We start from the raw sequence: 19,719 nt of genomic DNA on the forward strand, positions 1-19,719 counted from the left end.
GAGAGAGAGAGAGAGATTCAACATGTCATCCATATGTCAACAACTGCATTGACAGAAATCTCATTCTAGTTGCAATGTCTTCTACTCTTCTTGCATTACTTTATCTGACAATATATTGGCACCATTCAAATTTCTTCTTATAACTTAAGACCTCAGGCTTCACTATCTAGACCAGCATCTCTCCATCTTGCCAAACTTTCACAAAAGGGATGAGTTATTCCACTGTTTGTCTTCCGGAACTGACAGTTTCTTGGCCGTCCATCGGATACCCAGGGCACGAACTCACCAACTTGGGCAGGAAACAAGCTTAGTAGTGTAAGTGCCAGCCTACTGCTGTACACAGGATGTTGTCTGTCATGCTCAATGGGTACAACACAGGTAACACTAACAAGGCTATACACCATCCTGTTGTACTGCTAAGTATTCTACTTTTAGCCATTGCCAGTATCCGTCTTTCCATCATTCGATGAAAGTTTGCAGTTCCTGCCAAAATTTTACACAGTCAGTCATCTTTGACTGACAAGAATTGGCATGTAAAGATATGCAAAGAGATGTCATTAAGTTGAGCTTGGTGTACGGAGTGAGTGAGTGAGTGAGTGAGTGAGTGAGTGAGTGAGTGAGTGAGTGAGTGAGTGAGTGAGAGTGAGAGCTAGTGATCATGAGTGAGTGAGTGAGTGAGTGAGTGAGTGAGTGAGTGTAGTCTATCAGCAAAATTTGCCCCTCAAAATGCAGAAAATGGCACTTCAGAGGATCAAGATTTCCAGGGGGAGCCCCTAGGATTGTCATACATCCAGTGCAACACCTCGTGCCTTCAGCACTCGACGTGATATTATGTTGAGCAAAAATTGAGAGTGATAGAAACAGAATTCAGGCTGGCTAGAACACTGCTGTTCCAGATGACGTTCTGATGCGCTCCGTTGTTTGTTTTGTAGAAATGTCTTTCTACTCCCCTTGCACGGTTGGGACAAAACTGTTTTTTGCCCTCCTGGTTCACTCTACACCTCCTTGTTGCTTTGTTCTTCTGCCAACATTATTACGTCAGTGTCTGTGCTGGTGAGAGACTGATGTTTCTTCCTCCTACTCAGTCTTCTTGGATTTCCAGAAGGAACATCTCTCAAGAAAGGTATGCATCGTCTTGTGGCAAGATGGTCTATGGCGGTTTGGGTTGTTGATTCAGAATAAGGAAGGTTCTGGGTTTGAATTCCTGGCAGGCCCCATTGTTGTGTTCTTGGGAAAGGTACTTTATATTTCCTCACTTAACTCAAAATGAGTACCTACATGTATGTGTTGCCTCTATATATGTTTAAGAAGAGCCACACCTTGAGCACATTGAAGATGCCACCACACCATTGCGAGAGTAGGGGTACTTCTTGGTGTGAGTGGCTCAAGCCTTACAGTCTGGTCTCAGGTTTGACATCTTGAATAGGTGATAGTCACCTGTTATGTCAATCCTTCCACATATGTGGTAAATCTTAATAAATAAATAAACAAATAGTTATCTTCAAAAGCAGCGTTTCCTGATCTTTTCTAAGTGAAAGTGAAATTCCCTCCAGGCAACCTTGCGGTGACTTGTATTTTCTGTCCTCGGTGCTTCTGTGTAAATGCCAGACAAGTTGCCAAAACAGAACGGGCCACGCCATGAAATATGGTTCCGTGGAAGTGATGAAAGAGCCATGTATGGTGGCCAACTAAACAACAAAAGTTACACGTATCATACTGCTAGGGGGCCTGCATGCCCTTTTTCGTAAGGCGTAATCAGGCCTTTTTAGTCTTCGTAATCTGTAGGCAACCTCCCAAAAAATCAACATAATTCGTAATAGAATATTAGCTGCAAAGCGTAAAGTCGTAATCAGCTCTGAGACTTAAATGTAATTTGTAATGGCTGGTGAAAATTTTGCGTAATTCGTAATCACTACCCCCCATGCAGGCCCTTTGCTGGTAGATGCACAATGCCCTTCCCTTAGTTAAAGGCATGCCATACAATTTTAGGGCGGCAAAACAAACAATATTCTGGATAAGAAGATCTGACATTGACATTTGCTGCCATTTCGAGGCACATTTTTCTCATCATTTCTTACTTGAAGCATTTGAAATAACCTCAGAACAAGCTACGATACATGCAACAGTTTCCAGCAACATGCATTTTTGCCTCACAGATATTAGTATGTGAAGTGGCATACATGTATGTTAAAGGCACCAAAAGCAATTTTGGGGCAGTAAAATTTTTAAATCAATAGATTCAATACACCATTGGCAATAGTATATTATAGGGTTTATTCAACCTACTTTAAATTTTACTGCACCAAAATAGCTTTGGGTGCTTTTGATGTCACTACAAAGGATTGCGCCAAACTTTGTCTGCAAAATCAACAATGTTTACAACAAAAACAAAAATTTGTAAAATTTCGAATGCCAAATCATTACCACAGATATCATACATGTTGTAGCCATAACAATTGTGCTGAGTGTAAGATTTCACACTACAGTAACTACGTGTGTATATATATATACTTATCCCAGTGAAAACAAAAGTTGACCAACCGAGGATGGCATTCAAAATAACCTTCTTGAAAACATGTTTTTATCAGAGTTCCTCCTTCATTAAGGACTGGCAATAGACCAGGACAAACTAATGAGCTCCACTCATGCACACCGTAACAGGTGATGACACCGATCTCCCCACTCAGTTCAAGGGAACCCTCCAGCTTCAGGACCAATTAGACTAATTCTGCACTAATGGGAGAGTGATTAGAGATAATTGTCTGCTTCAGACTCACTTCTGCCCACCCTTTTAAAAGATTTCCTACCAGAGGTGTAGATGACAGATCATTAGGCAAAATACTTCTTACATAACAAAATACTTACATAAGGCCACACCAATTTAATTTGTTGGTTCTCGGATTTTTTAAGAAAAAATATGAAGCGACAGGGCGAAAAAAAATAAAAATAAAAACAGGTGTAGGCATCCTATTATAGGCTTAAATGCTACAAAATGAGCCATGAAGTCAACACAAAAGGCTGGGTTAAAATTTAAACATTGAATTTTGAACTTTTAATCAAACCACTGCAATGATAGATGGGAAAACTGTAACAACTAGGAAGAAAAGGACTTTTCTCAACTGATGGGGGCAAAACATGAGCATTTTTCAGTTGATTCAGGACCAGAATCATTATTTTTTTTTTTGCAAATCAGAAAAAAACGAAGAGGCGAATCCGAGAACCAACAAATTAAATTGGTGTGGCCTAACAAAACCTTTCCTGAAACCATGCATGCCAATAACAATTCAGAAATGTGGTAACAAACATTTTCCGAGTAACAGCATCTTTGACCATAAAAGGACCATTCTTGAATGTTACGAATGATTACAAAGTGATTACGAATTATGCAAAATTTTCACAGCCGATCATGAATTACCGTAAAGTCTCAGACTCAGATTACGAATGATTACACTTTACGGCTAATGTACTGATTATGATTTGATTTTGGTTGGCTGCCTACAGATTTCGAAGATTAAAAAGGCCTGATTATGCCTTACCAAAAAGGGCCCTCTTGGAAGTGCAACTTTTGTGAGTTACTAGTAGGGAGGAGAACACTATTCAAACATCCCTAACCTGACTAAACCGCGCTCCTGGCGGCTGCCCGCTGAAGGTGGGGGTCGACTAACCTCCGGCCGAGAGCTTGTGTAACACAGGCTGAAACATCCCCAGTCATCCAGAAACCAGTTTAACAACGGGAGCCCTAGTCATCTCTAATAAATCTCCTTCTCCATTATAGACATAACACCACTGAGCTACCTGCTGAGGGTCACACAAGGTCAAGTACAGAACACCACCCCCTGGGCACACCTAATCAGTACACATCACACTCCCATGAAGAAAAGAATTATCTTATTTCTGATACGAGATACAGAGACCAAGTCCGGGGGCTGTGCCGTACTCCAAACACGGCCACCTTCCAAGAGAAGGAACTCATTGTTCGGGAAGCGAACCCAGGACCTTCCAAGTATGCAGGAGTCAAGATCAAAGTCATTCTTCATCGTCCCACGTTACCTTGACATTTAACAGTTTCCCTTGCACTTGAGCTTCACAGATACCAAAACACTGTCTGCAGATGCCTCCACACTTCCGAGTCTCCGGTGTGAAAATGAAGGCAATTAAGTGTCTGGAAAGTTTCTGTGAAGATCCTGATCGGAGTCTTTGCCGACAGAGACTCTGACCAGGATACTGTTAATGTTAGGGTGGTTTCCCATTTATAAATCATTCAACTCGATCCGCTGATCAAAAGTGACATGAATAAAAATTGAAAAATAACTTATTGATAACTGGTAAAATTGCCAATTCAACTGGCAAAGTTCCCAGACACAATTTCTACTGACAGATCAGAGACTGTTTGGGATCTCTACTGATAGAATTCTACCAGATTGGAGTCCCTTTACATACATACATGTATACATTGTATTTGTCTAATAGTTGGGCAAATTCAATGGTTCCTTTACCCATCATGTTGTTACTAACATCTATCTCAACAGTTAACATTTGTAGAGCTTTGGCAAGACAATCATCATTTTCCTTCCTCCTGATCAATTGAATCTTGAACTGATTAGTAATACCAAGGTAAGCTTCTTTGCCACAATTCTTAAATAGTCTGGTCGTTTTCCAAGAGGTTCCAGCTGTTAGAAGTGTTTTCCACATTCCAAAGAAGATTTGGGTCACTTTTGGAGGTAGACTAGTGTTCATGAATAGATGCAAGAGATCTAGAATTTTCTTTCATCTCTTTATTCGTCATTTTGTACTTTCAGGAGGAAAAGTAGGTTGCATACACTTTGTATGTGTAACCAAGAATTTGGAGATCATGTACCTCTATGAAATATTTAGAGCTTTTGTAAAAAAAAAAATCAAGACCATATCATGTCCAGGACAAAAGATATGAAAAACAGAAGTTCTGCTGCATTACCAAGGTCAGACACATTTGACCTTGACCTTTGACTTCCTCAGGCATACCCACATACCCAATATCATCAGAATCCATAAAGACCTTCAGTTTCTTACATATATGGTGACCACAAACATACACACACACACACACGTACATTTTGTACATGTACCAAAAACATACCTCCATTTTTCACGGAGGTTAATATAACTATATGTATATAATATCATATAGTCTCTAAAAAGCAGAATTTAAAATCCATCTCAAACTCTACATCTTGAAATATTGGGGACCTCATGTACCTTACAAGCTACTGTGTGGGCTATGATTGGACAGAACATGTCATGGTCAGACCTTTCATTTACACAGCTGCGTTACGACTATGCCTCACTTACCCACAACTGTTACCACACCTGAAAATGGGCTGTAAGAATGTCACACTATCTCTGAACCAAGACAGCCCTAACCCCCCCTGTACCCTCACACCATTCAGTACCACATAGCTTCTCATTTTTACTGCATGATAAGTGCTTCCTCGGAGGCCTGGGGCATACAGCAAATGCTACAGGTTACATTCCTTCATTCCTGCCATTGCTCTAAGAACAACATTGATGTCTCTAAGCTCATTATGGCCTTGTTACATGTGTTCCCTTTAGCGCGGGGGCAAGGGCCAGTGAAGCAAAAGGGCAAGAGGAATTTGCCCAACTCCCAATGGTATAAAAACTGTGAATGAAAGTGATTGTACAAAAACTGCATATGTCAAGAAAGCGTGTTCACATTGTACGCCAGTCCATGACATAATGTATGAATGTGTGAATGTACGTACTTGACATATGTCAAAGTAATCTCCAAGCAGATCATACGGTGGCAAGGCAGTGTCCATTGGTCAGAGGAGTGTGTATTAGCCAATGGATACTGTTTGGCTGATGGATACTGCCTGGCCAATTTGATACTGTCTTCTGCCGCTACCAAAAGATCTACTTTGAGATTATGTCAAAGCAGGCCAATCTACATGCAGGAAAAACTTGATGAACGCTCGCGTGTGTGCACAGTTTTCGTACCGGCAGGTTTTTGCCCTCGCAGTAAATCGGGTCTACAAAACCTTGACCTGAGGACGGAAACCTGGACCTCTACATGCAGCAACCATCAGACTTGAGAACCTGAGATAAAAGATTAACATTACACGCACTGTTACCTTCCCGGTGGGTGGCACTTTGTTCAGCACACAGATAAAGAGCAGAACTAATGGAAGAGATGCAGTGTGAAATCGGTGCCTAGTGGCATTTGAAATGTCTTATGTAAATAATACTGTTTGAAGGTGCCACTGTGATGATAGCCTCTTCTGAATTTCAAAAGCTATTGCAGGCTTGATATCTGTTCAGACTGGATACAAAAATTTAGAATAGCACATGAGGTTGAAACCAACTGGATCACCTGGGTCATTTTATGAAACTGTTCACATTACTTATACATGTACATGACACTGTCCAGTTCTCCAATCTTTAATTGCATGTAAGATAAGTTTCCCAATTTTGGACCGGTAGATAGAACAAATTTGTATTCCTTCTGGAACTGGACAATGATACATCATTATAAGGAAAAACAAGTTCACACAGAAGGAAATCTCCTTGAGTGGCGATCCTGAATTTGGTGGATCTTGTTCACAACCTCAGGTCTGACTGGACATGTAAACAAGTCTTTTTAATCCTCCTGTCCCTCCAGGTTGAAACGTACCAGGCCATGTTTACCAGGAAATGGAGGCGTGAATTTTCGGCATCGCTGTAAGTCCGGGAATCCCGCTCGTGCTTATGGGTCAATAGACGAGTCATTACTCATCCCCCAAACTGGACTTTACAAAACATTGGGATAGACTGTCAGGGGGGTAAAAATAGTCAGGGACAGGTCACTAGGCCTTTGTAAATAGACTGGACATCAGTCAATCTATCGACAAGGTCTTCAGCATAGGCCATGTTGATTTGATTATAAAAAAAAAAAATTATGAATGACATCAGCACACACTCGTCCTTTCCACAAAAACACCTTTGACCATACAACAAAATATCTCAGTGAACCCAGGCTAGGCTCGGAACATTAAGTTGCTTGCAGTCAGTTTTTGTACCGTTTTAACTATAGTAGGTTTTTTTTTTGCCCATGTATAAATCAGGTCTATCGCACCCCTTCCCAAGTTTTCCTGGCTTGTTTTCACCAGGAGCTGACACGAGGTGTTAATGATTAGCATCAGCCTGGAATGCCGTACGTACATGGGGTACCACAACATCCCTGGGTTGGCTGTTTTCATCTTGGCCTGGTCCCTCTGATTATTTCAAGCCAAAACAATTGTCACTCTGCAGTTAAAGCATGCCAGAGAAATGCTCTTTAAACAGTAACAGAAAATACCAGCTACTTACTTCATTCTGTTCGAAAGAGGTACATGTATACGGTCAAACTTGCCGAAGCGACCTCTTATTAGCTGACCGTCTGTCAATAGCAACTGGTTTTTCTCTTTCCCAACATTTCCTCATAATAGACGTATTAAAGCATTAAGGGATTTTCACATTTCACATTTGGAATACGCAATTTCCCTAGAGGTGGACCAGAACTTCTGTCCTTGACACTATGGGATCAACTCCATACCACCTTCCAGTGATACCAGCAATGTAAAAATTATACATACTGCTTTCTCTTTTTATCACTCAGCAGCATGAGGAAGAGTATAGGAAGGTCAACACACAACAGTACATGTACCAGCAGGCTAGCCCTCTGCTGTAGTACATTTGTACATGTACTTGCACAACTGTGTGGCCTAAGGGCTACAGAAATAGAGATGGTCACCACCCCAATGTTCTGCATAGAGTGGAATGGGACCTTTTTTTCCCAGTGATGCATCTTTGACATTATTGTCACTGTTCTGAATACTGATCAACTTTCTGCTTCTTCCAACTTTCTTCTCAAGAACCATGCAGCAACCTATATAGTAACCATGTTGACCTAACAGATTGATAAGACCAGTCTCTTACAGTATCAAGTCACACAGGCAGAACTAATAATAGCCTGTCCTAGAGATGCAGAGAGATAACATGTGATGATGTCAAAACCTTGACCCACTGTCCTATAGAATCAAATACATCTACAGACATCAAGGAGAGAGGGACTAAGTGTTGCCAACAGTGAAATCGACTCAGATTTTTGTATATCACTAAAATAATGGTTCTTTCCTCCAATAGTAAAATGTTGTGTGGGTCAGGAAGGAAATCAGTGTTATCAAAATTAAGGTAAAATTTTTTATTCAAATCACATACCATTTTATTTTAGATGCGAAAGTCATTTCAACATTTCATCATTAATTATGCAAATGACCTCCACATTCATTAACATAATAGATGCATATTGACTTCAACATTTAATTTACTTACACAGTATAAAATCATTTACTCATCATTAACCACTAAGGAATCATACCATTTTTACAGTGATTGTGCAAATTATGAAAAGATACATCCGATTCAGATAAACATCAAAGTCTGTGGCATTAAAAGAAATGCCCAAAAGAATGTGGCATAAAAACTTATCTCCAAGCACATCTTTCAGTCACCACAAAGGACAGTATCAAATTGGCCAGGTAGTATCCATTTGCCAGACAGTATCCATTGGGTAATGGACACTCCTCTGGCCAATGGATACTTCCTTGCCACCTTATGATCTGCTTGGAGATAAATGAAAACTACATATACTGTGTCTGTGAGGTTTGGGAATGAGACATCCCAGAAAAAGTGTTTATGAAGTGGTACAGGCAGCATGTATAAAGGACTTGAAGGGCCGGTTGGGTTTAGTACAAGTGCTTGAGACTACATTAGGGTTGTTTACGCTACAGTGTAGGTGAAAGGTGGGAACTGTGCTAGGATACCAGTCTGAGCAACAGAAGCAGAATGACCCTAATGGGCTTTTAAGGTTCATCAGGATATTTTGAAAACAAGGCAATGAATGACTCTGAATCAAGCATATTGACCTGAAAACAGAGTGATTTTTCATAACATATTGAACAGCTGTGTTCCTTCAAACTGTTATAAACTGTAAGTTCAACAACATTTACATTTGTATCCAGTAGATGAAAGTTTTTTGGAGGGTTGAAAACATGTTAAAGGAAAACAGTTAAGGAAACTCTTGATAATTAGAGTTTAGTCAACAAAATAGTCTAAGAGATGATGGAAAAACATTTCAGGCTGGCTGGAACACTGCAGCATACACAATTAAGGCCACACCAATTTAATTTGTTGGTTCTCGGATTCGCCTCTTCATTTTTTCTGATTTGCAAAAAAAAAAAAGATTCTGGTTCTGAATCAACTCAAAAATGGTCATATTTTGCCCCCAACAGTTGAGGAAAGTCATTTTCTTCCTAGATGTTACAGTTTTTCCATCTATCAATGCAGTGGTTTGATTAAAACTTCAAAATTCATAGTTTAAATTTTACCCTAGTCTTTTGTGTTGACTTCATGGCTCCTATCGAAGCATTTGGGGCTATAATAGGATGCCTAGACCTGTTTTTATTTTTATTTTTTTTGCCCTGTCGCTTCATATTTTTTCTGAAAAAATCCGAGAACCAACAAATTAAATTGGTGTGGCCTAAGTACAAAAATACCTTCATCATCGAGTAATTCTTTCATGCAGAATTGTTAAAAAGATAAGCTGAAGTCTACACAGAACAGTAGTTAGTACATACAATGTATTTAAGTGCCAGTCAATCTTACGAATGCTTAACAATTCCTTAGCAAACATGACAAAGCCAAATTAATCCTACGACAATCAACTTAACAAATGAACTGTTTGGTTCAAAAGCCGTTAAGAGACCCTGAATAGACTGACAACAAAGGCTGATGCCGTTGGGAAGAGTTGACACGTATCCGTCAGTAAACTTTAGGGGAACAACAAAACTAGAAAAAAGGCAAAAACATCTTTACGATGTTTATGTTATAGTCAAGATGTTTTTGCTATAGAGAAAAAAGAGTCAGTGTAGATTTCTTGTGTTAATTTTACCATGGAGGTAGAAGGTACTCTCCAAGCAGAATTTTGGGTTTGGGGTTATTTTTGGCATGTTTGTAGGCTTTTTCTATCAGGGTTTCTCTTTTGCACTGGAATTTTTTTTCATGTTGGGTTGGGTGAAAAAAAATTCCAGTGCAAAAGAGAAACCCTGATAAAAAAGCCTATAAAACACGCCAAAAATAACCCCAAACCAAACCTCTGCTTGGAGATTAGTGGAAGGTACACTAAGTATTTTATGCATGTTTTCCATTTAGAAGGACATTTTGTTGATCTTAAATGCAGGCAAAAATATATCAATACAGTCTTGTCTTAAGGTGGTCCAGAAGGATAGCTGAGGCATATTTAGAAATACTACGAACTCTATCTGATATGGTAGTCTTTTGGGTCTATTTTTATAATTTTCTTTCGTCTTGTCACTATGGCCACATTTTGGCCGCCAAATTGACCGCCAAATTGTGCATTTTTTTCACGCTCCAGCCAGGCCCCAGTGGGGGTGTGCACATTATTTTTAAAAGCTACTCCGCCGCTCGACCAATCAGGCTCGCTGGTCATTACGTAAACTGAGAGCTTCACTTTCATAATTTTTGGGAAGGGAAAAGACACTGGAAAAGAGAGTTTTACTGAGCGTTTGATGTCAGTTGTTTGCAAAATGTTTTGGGTAAAAACCTGCCAAATGCAAAGAATAATAATTTTCTGAAAACACAAGCCGTTTCCATTGTTTATCACACTTCGTATCGGCAAAATGTTGTCAAGTTGCAACACACAACCAGAGATATGCAGCCACACAAATCACCAAAAACGCCAGAAATAATCTGACAACTTCCTATATAAAAACATTCGACTGCCAAAAGAAACGAAGCTGTCTGCTTTGAGCCACAAGTTAGATCTTGGTTTAGTTATGAGCGGCCTGGCGGACCGGGTCACTGCATGCATAAAGAGCCGCGCTTGCTAGTTCATACTCGGCCGTCATTATGCGGCGTTATCCTTTGTGTTCTTTCATGATTTTCACAGACAACTCATTAAGTAATTTTCTACCGAATAAAAACGCGTCTCTACCTGTGCACTGTCTTATTATTCTGAGTTTGTATCGACTGCAACACGTTTGTAACTACTAAACGTTAACGTTACGTTCTAGTGAACAGACATGATAAGAACTACTAGTAATTTTTATAAAATCTACGTTTTATTAAAATATGATACTTACAAACTTCAGCAGATTTTTACATAATCTTACGGTAACTGCTAACAATAATCTTTTACGATTTACAGCATACAGCAAATAGTAGCCGCTTACAAAAATATCAGTTCCAACAGATTTACAGAGATAGTCCGTACTTTTCAGATAGAACATAGAACGTCGTGCGTGAAAATTATTTCCACAAGTCTAGGACAACGTGCAACGTAAATCCAAATAATCAACAAAATTATACTCGCTCATAATCCCATACCACGTCCGGGCAAGCTTTTTTCCAGGGCTATCTACTCCGGTATCGCGCGATAACTTTTCAGTGTTGTGATCTTGCTGATCCTCTGGGGGTAGGCCTAAAAAACAAGTCCGTAACTCCAGAATACCCCGGCAGATTTTCTCCAATAAGGTCTCAGAATAGTCCATAAACCTTCATCTGCAAATCTACGTAGGATACGGCCGTGAAAAAGATCGTCTACCGGCCCAAATGCTGGCGCAAAGCGCACAGCTTTCTCCGCTCGTAAACAAGCCACGCCATCCGCCATTTTGGGTGAGTCACGTGACCCCTACTCGCGCGAAATCTTAGCGTTCTTTTTGGCTGTTCTTTTTACTGGACATATCCCCGGCCTGTTTTTCCAAATAGCGCCGCAGTAAGCTAAATACAGCGTGCTGACAGGCCAATGACCCATTTTTCGGTGGGAGGGATGGGCGCCCTTGGAATGGCGACAAAAATTGGCGATTTCGGCTCTTTCGGGCTTCAAAATGGACATTATGTAACCCCTACGACATATACAGCATTTTAAGAATGAAACTGTGGAAAAAATGTTCATGGAAAGAGACAAAAGGTGGTATTTTTTGAAAGATAAGCTTATAAACTAAAATCGTATGCGAGGCCGACACACTGCGCCGCTTTATATGTTGGGGAGGGGTGCTGGCGCATGGCACTGTTGACATTTACGAAAAAAAATTCATAAAAAATCAACACTTTGAGATATTAAAAAATGCTCGCATACGTTTGTTCCTATTACTAGTGTGTGCCTTTCAACAAAATATGGTGAATAAAAACCAAAGCGCTGGCCAGAAAAGTTGATTTTTCTAAAAAGGGGGCGTGGCTCATAACTCGAGATGACGTCATGATTACGTCATCAAAATTTGCATAAATTATCATCTTGCACTAAGGTACTCACACAAAAAAAATCAATGACCATAGGTAATCCTAAGTAGTATTTTTAGGATGTCCCCAAAGTCCTCAGCCACCCTTCCATACCACCTTAAACCGATCAAAAGAGTTAATCTGTCAAATTTGTATGGCGGCATACTCTGGCCTCATAACAATACCCCCACATCTTCCCAAATTCAATTTGTGTTTGATCCAATCGCAGAATGCGTCCAGCCCAAAAATACGTGGGCGTGTTGTAGGCTGTCTATCATCTCCTTATCGCATGTCCAGCAGCAAAAACACTGGCACTTGACATGGCGCTAATAAACCCTGCCAGGGGGAGACAGCTGTATGCTTGTAGAACTTTCAACATACACAAAACAGTCCTACCCAGAATAGGAACAGTTAGTTAGTTTAAATAGCCTAGTTACCAAACCCATTATAGGAAAGGATGTAGGACTCAGAAGCTATAATAGGTTTGGTAACCAGTTTAAGTCCTTCTTGCACCAGGTGGTGCATAGGGCGGCACCCATCTCCAGTTCAATAGCCCTTGGGCCACACACTACTAATCACAACTGGGGGCTACTCCACTGGTGTGTGCTTAACTGCTATACTCTTTCCCAAATGCTGAATGCTAAACATCTCTGACGGACAAAAATTGGTGTGTTAAGATATGGAAAGAGATGTCACTGGTACTAAGCTTAGTTTACCATCAAAATTTACACAGGGTCAAGATACTAGAAACTAGAGTCTGAGATACTCAACATCATCATCATTATCATCTTTGCCGCTCTCATCTGTCGACGATGTGGGCCTCCACAGCTTTCCACTGTCTTGTGCTTTCCTTCATGCTCCTTCCCAAGTGATACCCATTTCTTCTGAGTCTCTCACAGAAGCTCAACATGATGTTATGTCAAACTAAATTGAGCTGACAGAAAAAACGTTCAGGGTAGCTAGAAGTTAGAAGAACACTATTTCCCATCCATCCATCCTTCCTACATGTATGTTTGGAATGGTGCATGCTACAAGACAGTTAAAATCTGAGTATGTTCCAAGGTGGCCTATAGGCTCAGTACAGACTGGAATGCCATTAGCCTCTACCATAATACATATTTGGCCATGTTTTCTAACTTTCTTGGCCCTCGGTACCAAAAATATTGTTGACAACTGTTTCCACAGGAATCATGTATGAGGGCCTGCAAGGGGGGGTCCCGACAACGCTCTACGCTGAATTCGGAAACCTCTCGATTATGCTTTACGATAAATTCGAAGTGGCTACAACGCTTTACGTAGAATTAAAAATGACGAATACGCCCTACGCAAAAATATTAGAGCGGTCCGTCTACGATCTACGTAGAATTAAAACAGCCGATTACGCTCTACAGAGAAGGGCTTGTGGGCCCCCATGTATGAGAAAAAAGTACTGTATGTCATTCTCACAATATTAATGTGGCTGAGAATATTATAGGTTAGCATCCAAAGGGGAGGGGAAGGGGTGTCTGGGTAAGAAAACTCGGAGCCATGGTCTACAGTCTCACCATAGGAGATTGCCAAAGGTTCTTATTACGGTAAGCAGTAATGATAGGGTGTTGGCATGGTCCCCCTTCACTGGAGCAGAAGGTACTACAAATTATATACATGATGTCTGCCTGGTGCTCCCTTATCATACAAGTCTGGTAATCATAGCTTCCTGACCAGGCCATTTTCCAAAGGGCTGATCTGAGGATAGGGAGAGTAAAGGGGACCCGCATGCCCTTTTCTGTAGAGCGTATTCGGCCGTCCTAATTCAATGTAGAGCGTAATTGAGGCATTTTGCGTAGAGCATATTCGCCGTTTTAATTCTACGTAATGTGTTGTAGCCACTTGGAATTTAACGTAAAGCGTAATCAAGAGGCTTCCTGAATTCAGCATAATACATAGCCAGCTCTCAAAATTTAGAGTAGAGCATTGTAGGGACCCCCCCCCCCCATGAAGGCCCTTAGTATAGGCAGCCAATGCAATTTTAGGGTGGCAATGAAAGAAGTTATTCCTGACAAATTTTGATCAGCTATTGTGTGTGATGCTTTTGAAACATTGGAAGAGAATTTAGGTTTAGTTCCTGTACTATCTAACTATGGGCCAGTGAGTGCCTGAAACAAATAAATGATAATTATATACTGGCATGTAAAATGGCCAGGTCTAACACCACATATTTCAACAGTTCTGAACAAATATACTTCCCAAAGCTGAAAACTTGCAAAGTTGCTTTTCTTTCCGAGCGGGGAGTTTTCACAAGCTCCGGACTGCTTGTACAACCTGTCCTATTCTTGGAACAACACGGCTGATTTATCGTAAACAGTCTGATCCCCTCTAACTCTTCGCACCGGGAGACTGACTTATCCCAATCTTCCATTGTTTATGACCTGCCTTGATCTGTAACATGAAGTTAACTTGCTAAGACACGTGGATGACCCTAATGCTCTAAGTTTGCCGGGGTTGTGAGCAAACCATAGTACCTCAAATGGGCCGCTGGACTCACTGTGGATCAAGCAATAAAGTCTTGGAATGCAGTGTTTTCTTACTGATTATCAGCAGGCCCAGAAACAAAATTAGACCGTATCTCTGTGTTTGGAACATTGATAAAAAAGAAGACTTTTATGAATGAATGCTAGGAGATGAAGACAGACATTAACATGATCATTCATGATCATATTGTCAAATATACTTTGGTTAATATGGTCTCCAATCAAAGGTTTAACTAAAGGAATCGTAACCCTCTTCTGACTGGCTCCTGCTTCCTGACTCCCGACTCATCTATGAAGTGACTTACATATGGGCAAAAAGCTGACAGTGCAACAGTGCATGCACACGCAAGTGTACGAAAACTGAGTACATCAATTTTTTCTATATGTAAATCAGCATGCTTTGATGTATGTCAAATCTGAACGTTACCTTGAGGGTTGGCATACAAAATGAGCATATTTCCTTGACGCACATCAATCAAAGTATGCAGATTTACATGCAGGAAAAATTTGCCCTACACAGTTTTTGTAGTTCGTGTGTGTATGCAGTGTTCATACACCTGATTTTTCTGTGTGTAAATTTCTATTCTGTCAGAAAACGGGTGCCAATTACAAGATAATGATCTCCTCTTTTCACATCTGCTAGGAGAGTATGTTGATGACAAGTCCTGTCCATCATCAGGTGATCTCTGCAGATACCTGTAGTGTACAAACCATGAAGATCCTCCACCCAGTTCTACAAACCCCCTGATGCTTCATCTTCATCAGGAGAAGATTAGACAATCAAAACAAACACTCCATGCTTTGGACAAACACACTAAATCAACTGTAGCCACAGACTGAAGCTCCCCACAGTTTGGAGAAGATCCTATCTTCTCATCCATCATTCTAACCCTAGTTTAGGCCATGTTGATTTGATTATATGGATGACATCCTCTGGGGACCCCAAAACTGATGTGAATGAAGCCTGGGTACCATCCAAATTTTCTTTGCTGTCCTTTTAAAATGCGCTTTTGAAAAAGCAGAGAAAATTGGGTTAGTACCCATTCTAATGCGAGCATGTGAATGAAAAAGTTTGTCACAGAAAAAAGTTGCCTTGATATGAAGTCTACATGCTCATGTAGGTTATAATAATAAAAATGACTAAACACACAGATTATGGTATGGTGAATAATAGACTCTTCATTTTCATTTCTTCCATTTCTTCCTTGCCTCGGAAATTGATTTTGACATTCTAAGACAATAGTATCGTTTTCCAATTCCAATATATTTTTGTATATATTTGCTCATTTTGCAGCTGCTTTCTATGATTTACACTTACAGTATGGTCGAAAACTTTTCTTTTTGGAAAGGGACGGAAATTCATGCGCAGACAGAAGTCCATATAATCAAATCAACATGGTCTTATCAGGGTTCAGGTACCCTAATATCTATGGTCAGGATTTGTTGGCTTCATCTGCAAGAGTCATAGGCAACAGTTGAGTAAAAGGCAGTGCCAAGTGGAACCACATTTTTGAAACAGATCTGGAAAGTTTCTTGGCAAACCCCCATGAACAATAATGTTCTGGCTGGGCTATCAGCATCTGCCTGGCAGCTTTATGGAAACGGGGTTTTGATTAACGCAAGAACTGCAGTCTGGGGTTTCTATTTATACATCTTCTGCATACGGTATTGCCCATAGACTCAGACTAAAGACTAGAGTGGTCTGTTCTATGTTCAAACGTAACGATACAAACAAGAATTCATTATCATAGTACTTTTCCTTGACATACATGTAGTACTAGTAGCATAGCATTGTGTTTCAAGGACCATTCTTGAACAGGTACATCATACAAAAAAAGTACAGTACTCCTCGTACATGAGCAATTGCCTTTTTTTTTAGTAACCCTTCAGAGTGCACTGGAGCAGGTACAAGTCAGGTATGCAAATCCAAGATAGCAAAAAAATGTCCATACTCTTTGATATACCAAAATCACACATTCAAGATGTGATATACCAGTATTGTACGGTCTTTATTGGGGGCCTGCATGGAGGGGTCCCGATAACGCTCTATGCTAAATTTTGAGAGCCGGCTACGCATTACGCTACAGTAGCAATTACGCTTTACGATAAATTCCAAGTGGCTACAACGCACTATGTAAATTTAACACGCGAATTACGCTCTATGCAAAATGCGCCAATTACGCTCTACGTTGAATTACAACAGCCCGTCTTCGCTCTACGTAGAATTAAAGCGGCCAATTACGCTCTACAGAAAAGGACATGCAGGCCCCCTTTACTAGTTGGAAGAGATTGTGTACAACTTTTTCCTTGACCTGCTTCGGAGCAAGTGGCCAGAAAAAAAAACATTTCCACACTCCATATAAACTCCATATAAGCCAAAATCACACATTCACGATGTGACATTCCGGTATTGTATACTCTTTATTTGGCAGACATAGTGGGCAACTTTCTTTTTCCTTGACCTGCTTCGGAGCAAGTAGCCAGAAAAAAACATTTGAATGCCGGGAGGTGTAGATGGACATAAGCAGAATGTGTTGCAGGTCAAATTCCTGTACAAGTGAGAATGTTTTTCCAGACATGGTTGGAGATCAAAAGGCCTGTTTATGCATTTTTGTGATTGCTGCTTCTACTGGTCACGTCAATTAGCTCTGTAGATAACCTGGGGGGGGGGGGGGTACTATTGATGCAAGGTACAAATGTACATGTAATATGGGTAGCCTCTACCAGGCTTCACTGACTGAAGCTGTACATCAACATGGCAAGACGACAAGGGCCCTAGAAGACCAGGCTCCAGGAAGTGGCTGGAAAGACTAAAATAACTAGGAATTGGCCAAATATGATGATATGTCGCCCTGAACTGTTCTTTTAGTGTGGTCAATTTCTACACCTTCCAGCAACATCCCAAAGCCTAGTAGAGGCTATATATAATGCGGGCTATACTTTATTGAAGTGAATGGACATGCCAGCACTTGCATATCTTATAAAGGCATCCAATGCAATTTTTTTTTGGGGGGGGAGGGTAGTTTTCATAGTCATTTTTCTGGTCATTCTTTTAATGTTAGTATTAAAGTTGAATCAACTATGTTTTCACTGATACATGTATACATGCAAGGCAACAATGTGATGTCGCTGACGGAAAAACGGTTGCTTGCTTCGTATTGTAGGCTGGTTCTAGCTAGTTATTGGTGGTACCAAAAATAGAGGGACTTTTCTCTTAGCTTTGTTTCCGGGGCCAACACTTCAAGTATGAAATAATGACTAAAATGCGCTAAAAAATGACAGGAAACATCAATATCAGACAGATTTAGCAATCCAAAAAAAAAAAAAACAAGAAGCCATAGGTGACAATCCTCCGTGAAGTTTTTATATATTTCAACAAAATCCCAAGCGTTTTGGCTGCGAACATCTTCCAAAAAACTTGGCATCTCTTAAGCATGGGCAAAAGCATCTGGAACCACTTATCAAAACTACCCCGTATCTGCATGAAGTTCCACCCCCCCCACTGCTATTCCAAACAACGCGTTTTTCTGGACCATTCCAATTCGCCTCGTAATTGTAGGGGTGCGTCTGCAATATTACATTGACCGCGAAAGCAGCAACGGCAAAAATACACATTCGTGCATCAACACGGGCATGCCCGCAGACGGCGTATAAAATTGCGTGCCGATTACACAAAGAGAACCCAGTGTTTTGACTGCAAACATGAAAAATCAGCCGATCACAACACTCCGTCCGGAGGTCCTGACCTCCTTCACGGAGTAAAAATTAAAAGACACAAAAGAGAAAAGATGAGACAAGAAGAGACAGCAAAAAAGAAGGAAAGGGACCGTGACAAATGTTGGGTTTACCCTCAAGTATGTGAAGGTCAGGGAATGGTCATCCTGAGGCTTGTTACACTTCACCTTCACTGCTGACCCCACTACTAACACCGCAGTAGGAAAGTCTTCAATTTCATATCCCATTGCCTTCACAGTAGGCCATCTATCCCACATGGACAAAAACAGTTCTGCCCCTGCCTACACAAATAAACACTCTCCAAACTTGAGATTTCAGTCAGAGAGGAGGGCCTGCATGCCCTTTTTCATAAGGCGTAATCAGGCCTTTTTAGTCGTCATAATTCCTAGGCAGCCTCCCAAAAAATCAACGTAGTCCGTACAGTACATTAGTCGCAAAGTGTTAAGTCGTAATCAGCTCTGAGATGTTTACGTAACTCGTAATTGGCGGCAACAATTGTGCGTAATTCGTAAGCACTACCCCCCATGCAGGCCCTCAGAGAGGTGCAGTTTCTAAGTGTAAGCCATTTTAATCCTGTACGTGTTTAATCAAAATAGTCCTGACTCCTGAGTTACAGAGAAGGTACATTATGTGTGCCAATGTTAATATTCTCCCATCTGTACAAGCAAAGATGAAACTTTCGTTATTTATTCAGACAAATAAAGCACTGTAATAACTTGACAAGGTGGTTAAGGTGGGCTTGTGGTTAGGATATGTGGTTCTAGATATTTGCTGGTGGTACCCAAAAATAAAGGAACTTCAATAGATATTTGCTGGTAGTACCCAAAAATAAAGGGACTCCAATTCTCACGTATATGTTGCTTATGTCTGGGCAGGCAATTCAAATGCTTGAAGTATGAAATTCTAAGAAATAGCAATAGATGTCAACATCAGAAAGATTTCCTCATTCAGAATAGTTTTTGTCTTGTGACTTTTCTTGCCCTTAAAATTCATCTGTGTTGGTAGCTATAGAAACCTCAACAAAGACGGGGGGCGCCACAGACTTTCTGCAACCTATGATCCACTGCTCACGGAGTCGCATGTATTATCTGCGTGACGTCACGGAAGCGGTGGATTGCTCATTCCTTGACGAAGACTGGAGTTGTACAGTCGAAAAATTTGGGTG

General features: G+C 40.6%; 1 protein-coding gene across 4 annotated transcripts in view; it reads right to left on the reverse strand.

Moving 5' to 3' along the window:
- LOC109477022 (cadherin-like and PC-esterase domain-containing protein 1) overlaps window positions 1–19,719 on the reverse strand; it is a 100,236-nt gene that overhangs the window by 58,985 nt on the left and 21,532 nt on the right. The gene's annotated exons all lie outside the window — the stretch shown is intronic.

The sequence above is a fragment of the Branchiostoma belcheri genome, unplaced genomic scaffold (assembly GCF_001625305.1).
Source record: "Branchiostoma belcheri isolate BF01 breed outbred unplaced genomic scaffold, Haploidv18h27 scaffold4, whole genome shotgun sequence".
Lineage (NCBI taxonomy): Eukaryota > Metazoa > Chordata > Leptocardii > Amphioxiformes > Branchiostomatidae > Branchiostoma > Branchiostoma belcheri.